Below are 15,977 nucleotides of genomic sequence, written 5' to 3'. Positions count from 1 at the left end.
AAAGTTCACTCGTATTTCTTTGTTTCTGAACGTTGAAAAATTAAAATATCTAATTATTGGGAGCTGGACATTTTCTGTTATTGGAATGTGTGAAAGTTTAATTTGTATATGGCTTTGTGTACTGAAACTTACAAATATGCAAGTACTCTTATTAACCAGGAAACAAAAGTGTCCACATTTTTAAGTGACTATAATGTTTTTTAATCTTAATGAAAATCAATTGATATCATGGATGATGAAATAAAGAATGAAAATATGTTTTATTTAAGAAGGGATAATGTATTGTTCATGTCTTGTAAAAAACAATACATATATTATATTATGCTTCACAGATGACTAATTCATAATATGTGGAGCAATTTTCAGTAAAAAATAATTCAAAAATGGAGAATTTTTTCCCAGACTTTATTCAGAATACATAATTATTTTACATAGCCTTTATTCATCTTTTATTTCTGAAAATAAAGATATATCAGATAAAATTCCTTGAATAGAGTATAAATATTATTATTCAACCATATTATTTCAAAATTTATGAGTACTAGTTTCAGTTTCAGAAAATTCTGCTGGCAGAGCTTGCTCTTGACTCTTTATACATACCAGATTCCTGTCCATCGTTTACTGAAAAATAAAGAAGACTAAATTCAATTGTGAAACACGAGATCACTGAAAACAATGCACTATTCATTTTGCAAACATAAACCTTAAATATTAAAAATGATCAGATATGTTATGAGATTAATTATGAACAGGAAAATTTTCAGTACTTACATACTACCCCATTGGCCATGAAAATTGGTGCAGACCCACCAATTATTCCTGAGGAAATCCTTCACAGTCAATGGGATAAAGTGTTAAGTACAAATTTTCTGATTCCTCTTTAAAAATAAGAGAAAATTTTGGCATGTAGGTCCCTGAGAATGCATTGTTAATATAAAATGAACTATTCTCTATTATCCACAATTGGGGTATCACCCTGGCCAAAAGGGCTCATTGTTGCCTACTTTAACAATTTTCTCTTATACTATTATTATACTACCAAGTTACATACAAACATAAGCATTTTTGTTTGTTTATTAGCCATATAACATTACAAAATAAAGCAAACTAAGGGGGGGGGGGAAGAGGCTTCTTTTTTAGAAACTGTATGGCAACAGATGAACTGCAAAATATTTGTCCATTATACTTTATATTTTTCAAGCATTACCAAAGGAATGGAATGCTGTCCTGAAAAACATTTCTTATTTTTAATTTCTTTAAATATATCAATCACTTAAAATTATATGCTCGTATATCATTTTCCGGAATTCAGTTATATTAACTGGCATATTTAAACTTTGATTTTTAATCCTCTGATAAGCATAGTAACATACTAAAACACCACAGCTCATATTATCAGTTTGAAAAATATGCAAAGGACAAATTATTTTCCATTTAGTGCTAGTAGCAAATATTTTAGCTAAAACCTTACACCATGTATGAATTAAAATTTGATACTCTTGCACACGTGATTTATTTTGCGGATCATAAAATTCAAATACCATATCTGGAATATTTACTATTATTAATATCCAATGACAATTTAAATTTGCAGGGATAAAAAATAATTTTGCTGATTTTAATCTTGTTAATAACAGATCTTTAATACAGGAATTTGCTTTATGTATTTGTAAATTAGACTTAACAAAGGCAAAATCTTCATAACTGTTTAATATTTAATATTTAAAAAAAAAAAAAAAAAAAAAAAAAAAAACATCAATTATAGTATTATAGAGCCATCCTTTTCGAAAACACAAAGATAAGATTTAAACAAGTGTTCTTCTTCATTACTTATAAAAGGATCTATAGATTTTAACATATATGGTGTAATTTCAATATCATGTGTTTTTAAACATGATTTGGTCAAATCTTCATTCATTCTAACATTTACTGAAAAGTTTTGCTCTGCTAAAGATGCATTTATCTTTTCCCGTGTGTGAGGTGAAACATTCTCAGTTAAAATATAAATAAATTTTCTAAATTGAAGGGTATCTAAAGGAAGATATAAGCCTAATTTATTTACATGTTGAAATGCATAATAACAGATGAAGACACCACAAACTGCTTTCATCATTCCGTAAAGCATGTGGTGGACACTGAATATCCCATAAACTGTTAATTACATTAGACCATTTATTAGTTAAGTTTATGTATTTTGGATTGCATGAATTTATTAACCCTTTGAGGGGCGGTACATAAAATAATTTAAACTGTGGTAAAATTTTGCATGAACTATGACTTATAGACCCTAAGGACACAAAATTGAGACTTCAAAAAAATCTAGAGCGAAATCCTGAATTTTGAGAGCCGGTATATATTTTATACCGGCGCCCCTCTAGGACATTTTTTTCCAGTTAGCTGCCAACTGTTAATCTTTGCTTTTTAAGTTAATTTTGCATACTTTTGATGTGCGTCTCTAGTGATGAGTGCTTGAATACAGTTATGTAAGTCTAAAGACAAAATTTTTTTTAATTTCGGCAGAAATTAAAAATTTTAAAAATAAAATTTATGTTTTTATGCACTTTGATGATGCAACCCAGCTGAACATACTTATGTAAAATATGGGTAAGAAGCTTTTCAAGATTTACATTCAATATTATTTTATAAAAAAATTTAGCAAATATAACACTGCATGTGTAAATTCTATCATGCTGTAACTGAACTAGTATAATATTACAAGCAGATGTAACTCAGCCGAAAATTAAAAAAATTGAAAAATGAAGCACTACGACCGACTCAGCTGAGAAAGTATGTTGCATTTTTGAAGTTGTATTTTATGCTTTAGATAATATATGAAAAAAACCATGCTTCATACAGTATACGAAGAATCGCCCCCTCCCCCCTCCACACACACTTTAGATCATCGAGGACCGTAAGGGTCCCTTTTTTATTTTTTGTATAGTTTGTAATATATCTTTTTTTTTTTTTTTTTTTTCAGAAAGAAACGCCGTTAAACAATTTTATTATTTGATACACCTCAAAGCTCTTATTCTGATTTTCAATCGCTTTGGCCTCATAGGGGCTCCTTTTCAACTTTTGGATACATTTTAGTTTGTATCTAAAACGGGCCTTAGAAATATTTTTCCTCCTTTCACCAACTGTGAAAATGTATTTCGGAAACAACCTATTTGTATCAACCAGAACGCAAATTTCTCTTGTGTTCTCTAGTCTTTCATCTGAAATTAACAAAGAATTAAAAAGAATGTCCCTAAAGAATAAAAGCATGCTTTCAAACCAGCAGTTTTTGTGATTACATTATGAGATGGACCTTAAGTACATTTCCATTTTAAGTGTGCTTTCCCTTTGTGTGATCTTATCACACACAAAGGGAAGAGAGCGTGACTCCCGAATGACAAATTAGTTGTCAATCACCTCTTTCATTTTCCTTGCATTCTAGGCTTTTGGAAAACATGAAGCAACGGGTGTCTTTTGGGGGCTCACATGCCACATTTAACCCACACAATTGTGTAAAGTTTTGACCCCAGATGGCAGTTTTGAAATCGCAGAGTCTTTCTCTTGGAAAGGGATAAGTGCTGAAATAAAAATTTTAGCTACACACAGACGAATGAAACTCGAGCTGAGTACACAAAGAATAAATGAAACTAATATACTTGTATTCAGTCCTAGCGCAGGGTCAGTAAACTTCCCATTCCTCCATGAACGTAATATTGAATCCCAAACGACTTATAAATTAATCATGAAAAATTATTACATCATAAACTGCTATAATAATAAAGAAATTCTGTCATGTCACAGAGTAGAAAAGGAGAAAACTGGTGCTGCCATCTATTGGCGTGTTACCCTCAGTGTGGGCGCCGGTATATATTATATACCGGTTTTAAAATCGTATAAATAATCTTCTGTTAATTATCAATTCTGACAAAAATGAAGTAAATATATAAGATTCAGCATGTGTACGTCATATATTTGCAGATTTTGAATTTTTTCTTTCCCTCCAATAGAATTTATGAATCTTCCAACATGATACCTTGCAAAGAGGTATATTAATTTCATAACTGCAAAATATTGAGCATTCATAGGGTGATACTACCATTTAGAATTGAAAGAAAACACTAGACACTTACGATTGTAGCTTTTGGTGTAGAAAAATTAGCATTTTTACGGAGGTTAAAAAATTGACAAACAACCGGTATATATTATATACCGGTGCCCTTCAAAGGGTTAAAGAGTCATAGAAATAAAAGGTATTTTTTCTTTAAATCTGCTATGATCAGAACCCAATGAGAATCAATGCAAGCAGGAATCAATAAATATTTGAAAGAATTCAAAGAAATGGGAAAAACATTTCCAAGTGATAATGCATCAGATATGATAAGCTGGGTAATCGAGGAATCAGCAAAAGTATATTCATCATCACTTTCTAAAATTTTGTATAAAAATGCATTTATGATTACATCAAATAACCACCCCCTAACAAAATCTGCACAAACCGATTTTATAAAAATTTCTTCACTCGTACTGATATAAGAATCTAAAGACTTTAAAGCAATACGATTGATACTATAGCAACCAAATTGAAAAATTCTTTTAGAAATATCTTTGCTAGACTTTAATGGAAGGGAAAATGATTTATTTTGATCAATTTTGGTTAAATGACACAGATATTGATCACTGTTATTTAAATCAAATGCTATGGCTTTAAATTTAATTTTCTTTTCCACACATTCATTTATTTCTGGGTCATCTACACTATCATTAAAATCTTCGATTCTTGTTCTGCTGATGTTTCTGCAATTTTCTTTTTTTAGAAGTTTTAAACAATTGTGGGTTAAGTTTTTGATTTGGTGAAATTGGACATGATGCACTTGAAACTGCTCTTGAATTTTCATTTGAGTTTAAAATTCCAATACATTCTGCAACTAATGAATTTAATGTTATATGAACTCACTTTAACATGACATTTTGGACTTTTGGTTTTCTTATTAATCGCAGTAATTCTACAAACTTTTCACATGCATTTACTCTCTGTTCAATACTTTGTGGAATGTAATGATTAACAGAATACACATTTATTGATTTCATATTTTCATTGAATTTCTGATTCGATTCAAGATTAATCCCTGAGGGATTAAACATACAATCATTTTGTCTACTAGGAAATGAATGCACTTTATGTATATGTTTGCACAGCAATTTATCTAAGCAATTGCCGTGATACAAGTGACTATACAATGAGACACAATACTTTAGGACATCTATAAAAGCAAAAATCCTGACACGGACAAATTTCAAAAAGATGCTGCACAGTATATATTTTATTTTTTGCCTGGGAGCAAACAGTCCAAGAATTATCAGTGCATTTATTTACATCACTGTCCCTAATTTTTAGTCCTCTCTGATGCCTACTTAAACAAAAAATTGAATTTCTGGGAGATACATTAGTGTATAATTTATAGGTATGCTTTAAATATTTATCTTTCTCAATTGTCAGAAGTGTAGAAATTAAAATATCTAATCGTCTATTATGTCTCCACTTAAAATAAACAGTTTTCAACTGATTGTGAAAAGATTCACAGTACATGTTAGTATCAGTAAATGCATGTGGAAAGTTTCGATAACATAAAGCCCATTCTTCTAATTATTTTTATAATTTTCAGAAAAATATTCAATAAAATCTCTACTTTTCCTAGAATAGTCATTCAAAAATTTCCTTATTTGATCATGAAAAGTGATCTGGTTTCTTTCATGTAATATTTTTGTTAATTCTCCTAGCATTTTTTGTCGTACTTCCTTATCTACCACTTTAGAATTAAGTTGTCAGAACCAACTTTGGCGTACGTGCCACGAACATAAAAGATGCTTAACGTTTTGGCCAAAAACCTTTGAAAATGCAGGATATGTAACTTTGTCATCATCTGTCATTATGCAGTTTACATATAAATTTCGTACACGACACTTTAAACTATTAAATAAACAATAAAGAGTGTCAGCATCTAGAAAATTAATGATAAAATAAGCAACTGGATAGCCACAACCAAATTCATCAGGTACTATAAGATTAAGAAGGTAAAAATCATACTGGTTAGTCTTATGCAGAGAATCGATACATAGAATCTCTGTACAACCTTTTATCATCATTTCTTTCTGTTCACGTGTCTGAAGACCAAAAGCAAACGATACTTTATGATTTGTAAGATTATCTAGATCAGTTGGACCGTACAAAGTTGAATTATTCTGAGGCTTATAATATATATTATAATAACACAGGATTGTATGCTTCACATTTTAAAGTTTCAATGATTGAATTAATAGAAACTGCATCACTACTTGGACGCAATGAATTGTTTAAATATCTAGAATAAGCACAAATAGCTTTACGGGAGACAAAGCTTTCCTTTACAGGGAAATTATTTCTATTCTTGCGATTTCCTGATCCATCTTGTAAGATATCCCTATTTTTTGTGGAGGCACAGACAAACGTAAATTTGCTTTTATCAAACATCGCGTACTTTGTTTCAATGGCTGATATTTAAATCAGCCATTGAAATCCCCTCCAGTCAGAATAGGACACATAGACTTATTTTCCCTCTCTTGACAATTAATTTCACTGCTTTCTATGTGATCTTTTAGTAAACAAAATTTATTAAAGTGAAAGAAACTTAGGCCAGAACTACAAGTGCTTTCTCTGGTCATAGAAATGTTCTTTTCCTGCAAAGCATAACTAGAGGCAGAGTAAAAGTCATCTTTTGTACACAATTTAGGTTGTGAAATATCAAAATTTGTTGAATCATTTTTTAAAATCCCTTTGCCACTAACAGAAGAACAATACAATGGATAACAATTACTGAAAGAAACAGCACTTGCCTGCTGTACACTACAACCAGCAGCAGCGACTGCATTTTTTAGTAATGGTCCTGTGTAGGCCATTACACTTTTTAGGCGCAAAACAGCTGAAGCAGCATTTTTCAGACGCAAACCGCCACTAACAGTTAAATCCTTCCTTGGACACCACCATCACCAAAAGCACGAATTGGATTCTTCTGAAAGCTAGCAATTGGACAGTAGTGTTTGTAGAAGAATTAACAGTGGAACTAGCACTGCTCCTCAGAAAACGGCCAGAACCACAGACTGCAACACGTCTGGAGAAGTCAACATCAGCAAGGGTGTCATTTCTACGACAGGGGCTGGGAGTGACGTTATTCCTTGAATGCAAACCAAAAGCAGATTCTTCAGATGATCGCCAGTACCATGAACACCAACAACAGGAATGACAACATTCTTAGGACATGGGCCAGGGGTAGCAATGTTCCTTGGATGCAAATCAGAACCAGAGCAAGGGACGGCAGCATTCCTCGGATGTGAACCAAAACCATGGACAGAAACATACTTAAAATGAGAGCCAACACTACGTATGGCAACATTTCTAGAATGACATCTAGGTTTAGTCTCATTCCTTACATGCAAACCAGAATCAGTTCTACAGAGTGATCCACCACCATGCAATGAGACCGAGAGCTAGCATCTGGGTTGGCAACGTTTTTAGGATGTGAGCCATGGGTGGTATCATTTTGCAGATGCAAACTAGAACCATCTGTGGGGTTAACAGCATTCCTTGAATTAAAGTCACCACCATGGACAACACATTTAAAACGCGATCCAGCACCAGGAATAGCAACACTCTTCAGTCAAGAGCCAGAAGCAGCTTTAGCAGCATTTCTCAAATCAGAATTAGCCTTTTTAGTAGCATCTACAGCACAACCATGCTTCAAATCAGTTGAATAAAGAGGATAAGAAGGGCTTGCAGAAACAAAAGAATCACTCAGAGGTGGAAAATCCAACGCAGTAAATGAAGCACAAGACAATACAAAATGACTTACCTTTGCAGAAACTGGCTTTGAAGTCAAAACAGTCTTGATATTATCCAGGAAAACTGCCACAAGATTCTTGTTCCCCAGACGGTTTAGGCGTAATCCATCACTAGCCAATAACCTAGCTCCAAATTGATGAGACGACCTGCAAACAAAAAAAAGCTTCTCGATTTTGGCATTAATTTTCAAGTTGAGAATTAATTTCTACAATTTTTCTATTAATTACCTGCAAACGGTTTAAAGCTGCTACTCGCTGATTTAAAGTTGTGAAAAAATCTTCACCACGTGGTAGGATATCTGGAATGATAACATTGATATTCGGGTTCAAAGTTTAATATCCTTAGAGAGGCAATCGTACTTTTTAAGAATAACTTCAACATTGTCGTTCGAATTGTTGGTACCAACATGTACCAAAATCAAATGGTATCGATTGTTCAAAAAGGATTTAACTTTTCTATCATTGCACCAGGAAAAGAATGTAAATCTACTTCATAATTCAGAAGATTCGCAGGTAAATATTCATCCAAATATTTAACCATTGAATCTCCAATTATAAGCAATTTCATCTTTTTTGGTTGCGTATCGGCAAAACAAACACAACTACAAATCGAAACACAGATCAATAATTTGGTAATATATACTGTAAATAAAATGCAATTATAAATCAAATGAAAATCAAATCAAACACTAATCATAAATATAACAAAATACAAATAATTATTAATAGAAAAAAAAAAGTAAATAGCTCAAGTAATGCGAGAAAAATGGCGCAAAAAATACACACCTCACTCCCGCTAATATTAACACGTGAACCAAATTCGCGCCAATTCTTCAGCTTGTGGAAAAATTTACGGAAAAAAAAATAACGCCAAATTCTCGCCAAGCTTTGTTGCCAACAGAGAAATCAAAGGTACATATCCGTGATGACGTAGCACACACTTCCGGGTTCCGATTTGCGGAATTCTGTAAAACTCAGACAGATGTCTTGCTTTGCACCCGCTAAGTCTTTCTGCCCCGATGGGCGAAAAATCAAGCATAGGTGCGAAGGAAAGGTACATAGAAAGAGGGGCAATTTCGTATTTGAGGAGAGTAAAAGGGAACTTCGTACATCTTGTACGAGTTCAAAAGGCCAGGAAGAAAAGATGGGACAAAATAAAATTTAAAATAAATGGCCCAAAAATAATAGAGGGAAAAAAAAAAAAAAAAAAAAAAGGGCCTATAGAAAGAAAAGGAAAAGAAGTAGAAAATATCCTAAAATACGATTGTGTCCATGAGTGTAGTTAAAAGGAGAAGAAACTGTCTTCATTTACAATAAATAGTGTCTCACAGGTGTGTTTGTGTAGTGAGTGTGTTTGGTAATGGTGAATAGATGTGTTACTGGGGAAAAAACAAATATTGACGGTGTTAAAATGCTTCGTATCAAGGTATTTAGCATGGAATATAAAGTAATATGTACGCTTGCATCCTGAGATATCAACAAAGGTCATCAAACAAAAGTATATATTAATTTAACCAAAGTAACTTATGCTACTTTCATTCTCAACATTTTCATACATTTTTCAAAAAGCAGCAGCAGACTAACAACATAGAACCATATACAATACAAGACCACAACCGCATACACCCAAATAAATAAATAAATAATATATATATATATATATATGTGTGTGTGTAAATTACTGAGTATATGTATTAAAACACAAATTAAACAGTATTTATTAATTTAACTATCATAATTTATTACTAGTTAAATAATGTTAATATAACACAATAAGGCACACTGTTATTTATATAAGCTCATAGTTCTAAAAATTCATTTAAGGCGGTGAAGAATAAACCATCCCTTACATATGGACATTTAACAGATAGCAAAGAACAGTATGAGAAAAAATCGGTGAGGTATAATATTATTTAAAGGCGAAACTATATTCAAGCGATCTAGAAAGAAAGGAGAATCCAGAAGATCCGAGAGGGAAATAGCCAACACCTCCTTATAGAAGGAGGTGTTGAAATAGCGCGATGCCCAAATTATCCCTCTCATCCCCAAATTTCCCTCTCTCGAGATTCCTTAAGGGCTTTGTAAGTGTTGACAGACGTGAACTGATAACGCTGGCGTCTGTTTCGAGTTGATACACAAAGGAAGCCACAAGCAATGGCAATTTCAAGTATTTTTTAATGCTTTAAACTGATGAAAAATTAAGATTTATTGATTTAAAGGCACTTATTTATAGAAATTTGATTTAGTTTAGATGAAAGAAAAGTACTTATCTTAAAATTCCAGGCTTTTGGAGTATATCCTTACATTGTCCGCTGTTTTATTCTCGTCAACATCGGAGCCGAAATTCATTGGAATGATATAGGTTTTGTAGGGGAAAAATAAACATTTTTCAAAGAAATTTAATTGATAATCACCAAGAGGAAAGGAAAAATTTTCACTTTTTTACGGAGCGCAGCGATCGTGCTGCCGCTTGCCTCGGTGATCACACAGCCCTCTCCACAGCAGGAGGTACAGCGAGTACGTTTTAGGAACATGCGTCACGGTCAGACTCGCTTTCCCGTTTGCTATCGAGTGAAAAGAGTACCCCGACTGGTTTTTCCACATCGATCTTGACAGGTGTCCCATTATAATTTATTATCAAAACCAAAATTTTTAAAACTTATCATCAAATACAACGTTTGTAATCAAACATATATAATAATAATGTAACAAATAATTATAAACAAAACGCAAAAACGCTACTTTTGATTATAATTTGTAATCAGAAGTTGGGAGGATGTTAATAATACATTATTTATTTTAATGTTTATTATTTTGTATTTTAATTTTCCTGGCTCATGAGCAAGCCTCACTTTGATTTTGCTAGTAAAGTTTAGTAATTAGTGCTTGGCAATAATAATAGATATTCCAGTTTCAAGACGTTAGGGCATAGTAATTTTTGTCTTACGTGGTAATAGGGTTTGTTTTCGTTGAAACTGATTTTATTATTTGAATAATTACCGCAGTTATAGTTTTTTTAATGATAGAAGTCACATCTAAGTAGCCATATGCTTATTCACACAGGAGAGAAACCTCGTATGTGTGAAGTATGTAAGAAGTCATTTAAACGAAAGGATGATTTAAAGAAGCATATGCTTAGTCACACAGGAGAGAAACCTCATGTGTGTGAAGTATGTATGAAGTCATTTAGTCAGAAGTCTACTTTAAACACCCATATGCTTATTCACACAGGAGACAAACCTCATGTGTGTCAAGTATGTATGAAGTCATTTAGTCAGAAGTCTACTTTAAACACCCATATGCTTATTCACACAGGAGAGAAACCTTATGTGTGTGAAGTATGTAAGAAGTCATTTAGTCAGAAGTCATATTTAAGCAGCCATATGCTTATTCACACAGGAGAGAAACCTCGTATGTGTGAAGTATGCAAGAAGTCATTTAAACGAAAGGATCAATTAAACGAGCATATGCTTAGTCACACAGGAGAGAAACCTCATGTGTGTAATGTATGTGAGAAGTCATTTAAAGGAAAGAATGGTTTAAACAAGCATATGCTTAGTCACACAGGAGAGAAACCTCATGTGTGTGAAGTATGTATGAAGTCATTTAGTCGGAAGTCTACTTTAAACACCCATATGCTTATTCACACAAGAGAGAAACCTTATGTGTGTGAAGTATGTAAGAAGTCATTTAGTCAGAAGTCATATTTAAGCAGCCATATGCTTATTCACACAGGAGAGAAACCTCGTATGTGTGAAGTATGCAAGAAGTCATTTAAACGAAAGGATCAATTAAACAGGCATATGCTTAGTCACACAGGAGAGAAACCTCATGTGTGTGAAGTATGTATGAAGTCATTTAGTCGGAAGTCTACTTTAAACACCCATATGCTTATTCACACAGGAGAGAAACCTCATGTGTGTGAAGTATGTAAGAGGTCATTCTGCCTGAAGAGTAAGTTAAACACTCATACACTTATTCACACAGGAGAGAAACCTCATGTATGTGAAGTATGTAAGAAGTCCTTTAGTCAGAAGTCTACTTTAAATGCCCATATGCTTATTCACACAGGAGAGAAACCCTATGTGTGTGAAGTATGTAAGAAGTCATTTAAACGAAAGGATGATTTAAACAAGCATATGCTTATTCACACAGGAGAGAAACCTCATGTATGCGAAGTATGTAAAAAGTCCTTTAGTCAGAAGTCTCATCTAAGCAGCCATATACTTATTCACACAGGAGAGAAACCTCATGTGTGTGAAGTATGTAAGAAGTCCTTTAGTCAGAAGTCTACATTAAACACCCATATGCTTATTCACACAGGAGAGAAACCTCATGTGTGTGAAGTATGTAAGAGGTCATTCTGTCTGAAGAGTAAGTTAAACACTCATACACTTATTCACACAGGAGAGAAACCTCATGTATGTGAAGTATGTAAGAAGTCATTTAAACGAAAGGATGATTTAAACAAGCATATGCTTATTCACACAGGAGAGAAACCTCATGTATGCGAAGTATGTAAAAAGTCCTTTAGTCAGAAGTCTCATCTAAGCAGCCATATACTTATTCACACAGGAAAGAAACCTCATGTGTGTGAGGTATGTAAGAAATCATTTAAACAAAAGAGTCACATAAACAGACATATGCTTAGTCACACGGGAGAGAAACCTCATGTGTGTGAAGTATGTAAAAAGTCCTTTAGTCTGAAGAGTAATTTAAACACTCATGCACATATTCACACAACCGAAAAACGTAATGTGTGTGAAGTATGCACGAAGTCATTTAAACAAAATGATGATTTAAAGAAGCATATGCTTAGTCACACAGGAGAGAAACCTTATGTGTGTGAAGTAGGTATGAAGTCATTTAATCAGAAGAGTAGTTTAAACACTCATATACATATTCACTCAGGAGAGAAGACTTGTGTATAAAGTATGGATAAATTCATTTTTAATAAAGGATTATTAAGATATGCATATCAACAGAAGAGGGAAATCTGTCGTGCGTAGAAGTATTCATTTGGACAGCAGAATAATTCGAAAAAATATGCGTTGATCTAATCACAAGAAAAGCCTTCTGTCTTTTGAGGAGATGTTAAATTAGTATGAACATTTTATTTATCAATGTAGTAAAGATTTGTGTACACAGCGAAGAAATCTTTTTTTTTTTTTTTATGATGAAGTCATAAAGTTGTCAGTATTAATTGATGGGAAAATTCTTGGTAATAAAAGAGCCATTTAGTGGCAGAGTTTTAGATTTAAAGGTACACTGGGTGCTGCTGATGCTGTGGACAGGTTTTTGAAATGTCATTTGATATAAATAAATCATAATCTAATTATTTTTTTAAAAAAGCAAAAAACTACGTTTATGCAAGTTTTATCTCAATTGCATTTTTAACTAATGCTGACTTGAAGCTATATTTGCTTATATATCCTACCTTAAAGATTCCTTAAAAACTACTTATTCGGACCTTGATTGAAAAAGTTGGGATTGTTGTTTTGTTCAGTATCTGCCATGATGTGTTTTGTGTTTCTTCCACCTTTTTGGAAATTTGAATTTTTGATCCTGGATATCACTTTTCACAGATTTTCGAATCACTCATATTCAGTGTTACATCTGTTACCTAGCAAAATGCACTGTGGTGATATTATGATTGTTACCAATTTGACATACTTCTGAGATGCAATTCTGGAGCAGGGCGAAATGCTTCACCTCATAAGTGTATTGTAACTTGTATCTTCTTTGTGCTAAAGACATTTCAGAGTTTATCAATCAAAGCTATTGAATTAATGATAGAGATGCCTTTCTTTTCTTCTAATGATATAATATATTAGGTGATTTCTTTATTGTGTTAAAATAATAAAGACCTGCAGTCAAACTAGACAGTTCCATTTTTTTTACATATTTTTTATCTAATTAAATCTATTATCAGGAAATATTCTCAGTATGACTATGCAGCTGCAATATGAAATGTCTCGAGTCTATAACATTCTAAAAGGAGTATATGGTTATGACATTATACTGATAAAGAGAAATGAGGTCTTGTAAGATAAAATTCTTTCAAATCCTGGACATACCAAGTAGAGCAGTGCCATGTGTGTAAAGTACCTAAGAAGACATTTGAAAAAATGATTCAGTATTGTGGTATTTTGATGCAAGTAAGAAACTCAAATATAGTACATATATATTCAAAAACTGGGTAGAAGTTAACAATTGGGTGCCCCTTGTTTTTTTTTTTTTTCTTTTGCGATTCCTTTTAAATGCTAAGATTGGTGCTAGGAAGGCACAATTTTAAGATAGTTGCTACACAAAACCAAAATAAGAAGTCAAAAAATTTCACAAACCTGGTGTCCATGTACATATCGCTCTATTTTCACTTAAAAGAATATTGGAGAATTGTACAAACTAGGCATTATTCACTGCCTTAGCTTTGTCCATGTATACATTGATCTATTTTCATTTACAAAAATCAGGAAGCTAAAACAAAGTTAAAACTATCATGGTAAACAGAAATGGGGTTTCATGGCCAAAACTGAACAAAATTTGTTGCTAATCAGAAGGCACCGAATTCTACACTAGAGTCAGAAACTTCTATGTTCTTTATGCAGTGTTGAAAGAAACTTGGACTAATCTTTGGATTATGGTAAAATGGCAATTTTTCGGCGAAAATTTGGCGACTAACACTGCTACAGCAAACTGCTAGTTTTTGTTTTTTGGACGCCATTTTGTTTTCACCAAGTAAAGGCATGTTTTTTTTTTTTTTACTCAACATTTCCTCCAACAATCTGCTAGCCGAATTACGCTTATACTAGAACTTTTATGGAACAAAAATGCTTAATCATGACGAAGATTAGGTGTGAAATTGGGAGAAAGTGCAGAATCGCAAACTGCTTGCCGCGTTTTTAAGAATTGCAGATACACGGTATCATCCATGTACACGACCTATTTCCACTTAAAAAACATCCCAGAAATGCACAAAATGGCACTCTTGACTTTAATTATGTACACTGCTTAAGTCTTAGCTAGTAACCTTTATCGCCTTACCAAAATGTCGCCAAACGACCTGTTACCATATTCCAAAGATTAGCCAAAAATACTTAAATTATGAAGATACTAAATTAAAATTTTTTTCAATATAAGTATATCAAATTTTATATTTTAAATGTTTTTCCCCCTTGATGTTAATTAATATATGTGTTTAATGGAAGTATGAGAGGAATTTTGTAAATGCTTCAGTTTCTTTTTTAATATTTAGCACTTCAAGCATAGATATTTTAATATTTAGTCAGTAACTTCTTAAATTTATGCATGTAAGTTTTTGTTGCACAGACAAAAGACATTTTTCATGATATGCTCATGAATTGAATGTAAAAAAATACCTACACAGCATGCATCTAATTCAGCATTCTGTGCAACTTTGTATGCATAAAGTAAGATGCAACTCTTTAGATATAAATATTAGGTATTCATCGGGTATCATGATCAGATTCAGAAATGTATGCATACATAAATTTCTGAATCCTGTCCCAGTAGAAAAGGGGAACCAAATATTAACTAAAATAGCATTAGTCTCATTTACGTCGTTAATGCTGAAACATTTCCCTTGCTTTTACTACCGCAGACATCTCATTTGTGATATTGCTTTTTTTCTTGTCAAGTTCACCAATGGCTAATAAGCAGGGTTCTAAGCATAATATTAAGCATACTGTCAGCAGAAAGGGTTGATCTTTACAATATGGTAACTGGTAGTTTGGCGACATTTTGGAGGCGATAAAGGTTACTACCTGGGACTTTGGTAATAATGTGAGCAGTACTCAGTTCCGATTACGCATTATTTTGCGTGAGGGAAATGAGAGATCATGGGATATGTCATGTGATATTAATGGACGAATTACGGTTCTTTAATCGGAAAAGGGGGGAAATCGGGAAAAAAATCTGGAAATTTTGTATTTAGCTTTATTCTGTGTTGTGTGAAACAGTGTTGGTTAATTTTTGGATCCCATGGCCCTAACTAAAGTGAATTCGAAATGGGTATTTAGGCATTGTGATAAAGAGAAGTTTGCTTTTTATTTAGCGGAGGAAGTATGGAGGAAAAATTCGCAGAAAAAATC

The 15,977-nt window shown here is 32.8% G+C and overlaps 2 long non-coding RNA genes across 3 annotated transcripts in view; one reads left to right on the top strand and one right to left on the bottom strand.

Annotated features, from left to right (window-relative positions):
- Positions 1 to 388: 388 nt before the first annotated feature.
- LOC146994261 (uncharacterized) lies at positions 389 to 8,671 on the bottom strand. Of its 2 annotated transcripts, XR_015044109.1 has the most exons (3): positions 8,653 to 8,671; positions 7,878 to 8,165; positions 389 to 621 (listed from the first exon to the last, which is right to left on the bottom strand). It is a non-coding gene; the product is annotated as an uncharacterized LOC146994261 (long non-coding RNA). The 2 variants fall into 2 exon arrangements; XR_015044108.1 differs by lacking the exon at positions 8,653 to 8,671 and having other exon boundaries at positions 7,878 to 8,645.
- Positions 8,672 to 10,413: 1,742 nt separating this feature from the next.
- LOC146994257 (uncharacterized) overlaps positions 10,414 to 15,977 on the top strand; it is a 241,315-nt gene continuing 235,751 nt past the window's right edge. Inside the window, exon 1 of the long non-coding RNA XR_015044107.1 lies at positions 10,414 to 10,482. This is a non-coding gene — a long non-coding RNA (uncharacterized LOC146994257). The remainder of the gene's footprint in view (positions 10,483 to 15,977) is intronic.

The sequence above is a fragment of the Stegodyphus dumicola genome, chromosome 11 (assembly GCF_044657685.1).
Source record: "Stegodyphus dumicola isolate Sdum_Otavi_A_Nest chromosome 11, ASM4465768v1".
Classification (NCBI taxonomy): domain Eukaryota; kingdom Metazoa; phylum Arthropoda; class Arachnida; order Araneae; family Eresidae; genus Stegodyphus; species Stegodyphus dumicola.
This window is presented reverse-complemented; position numbering and strand designations above follow the sequence as displayed.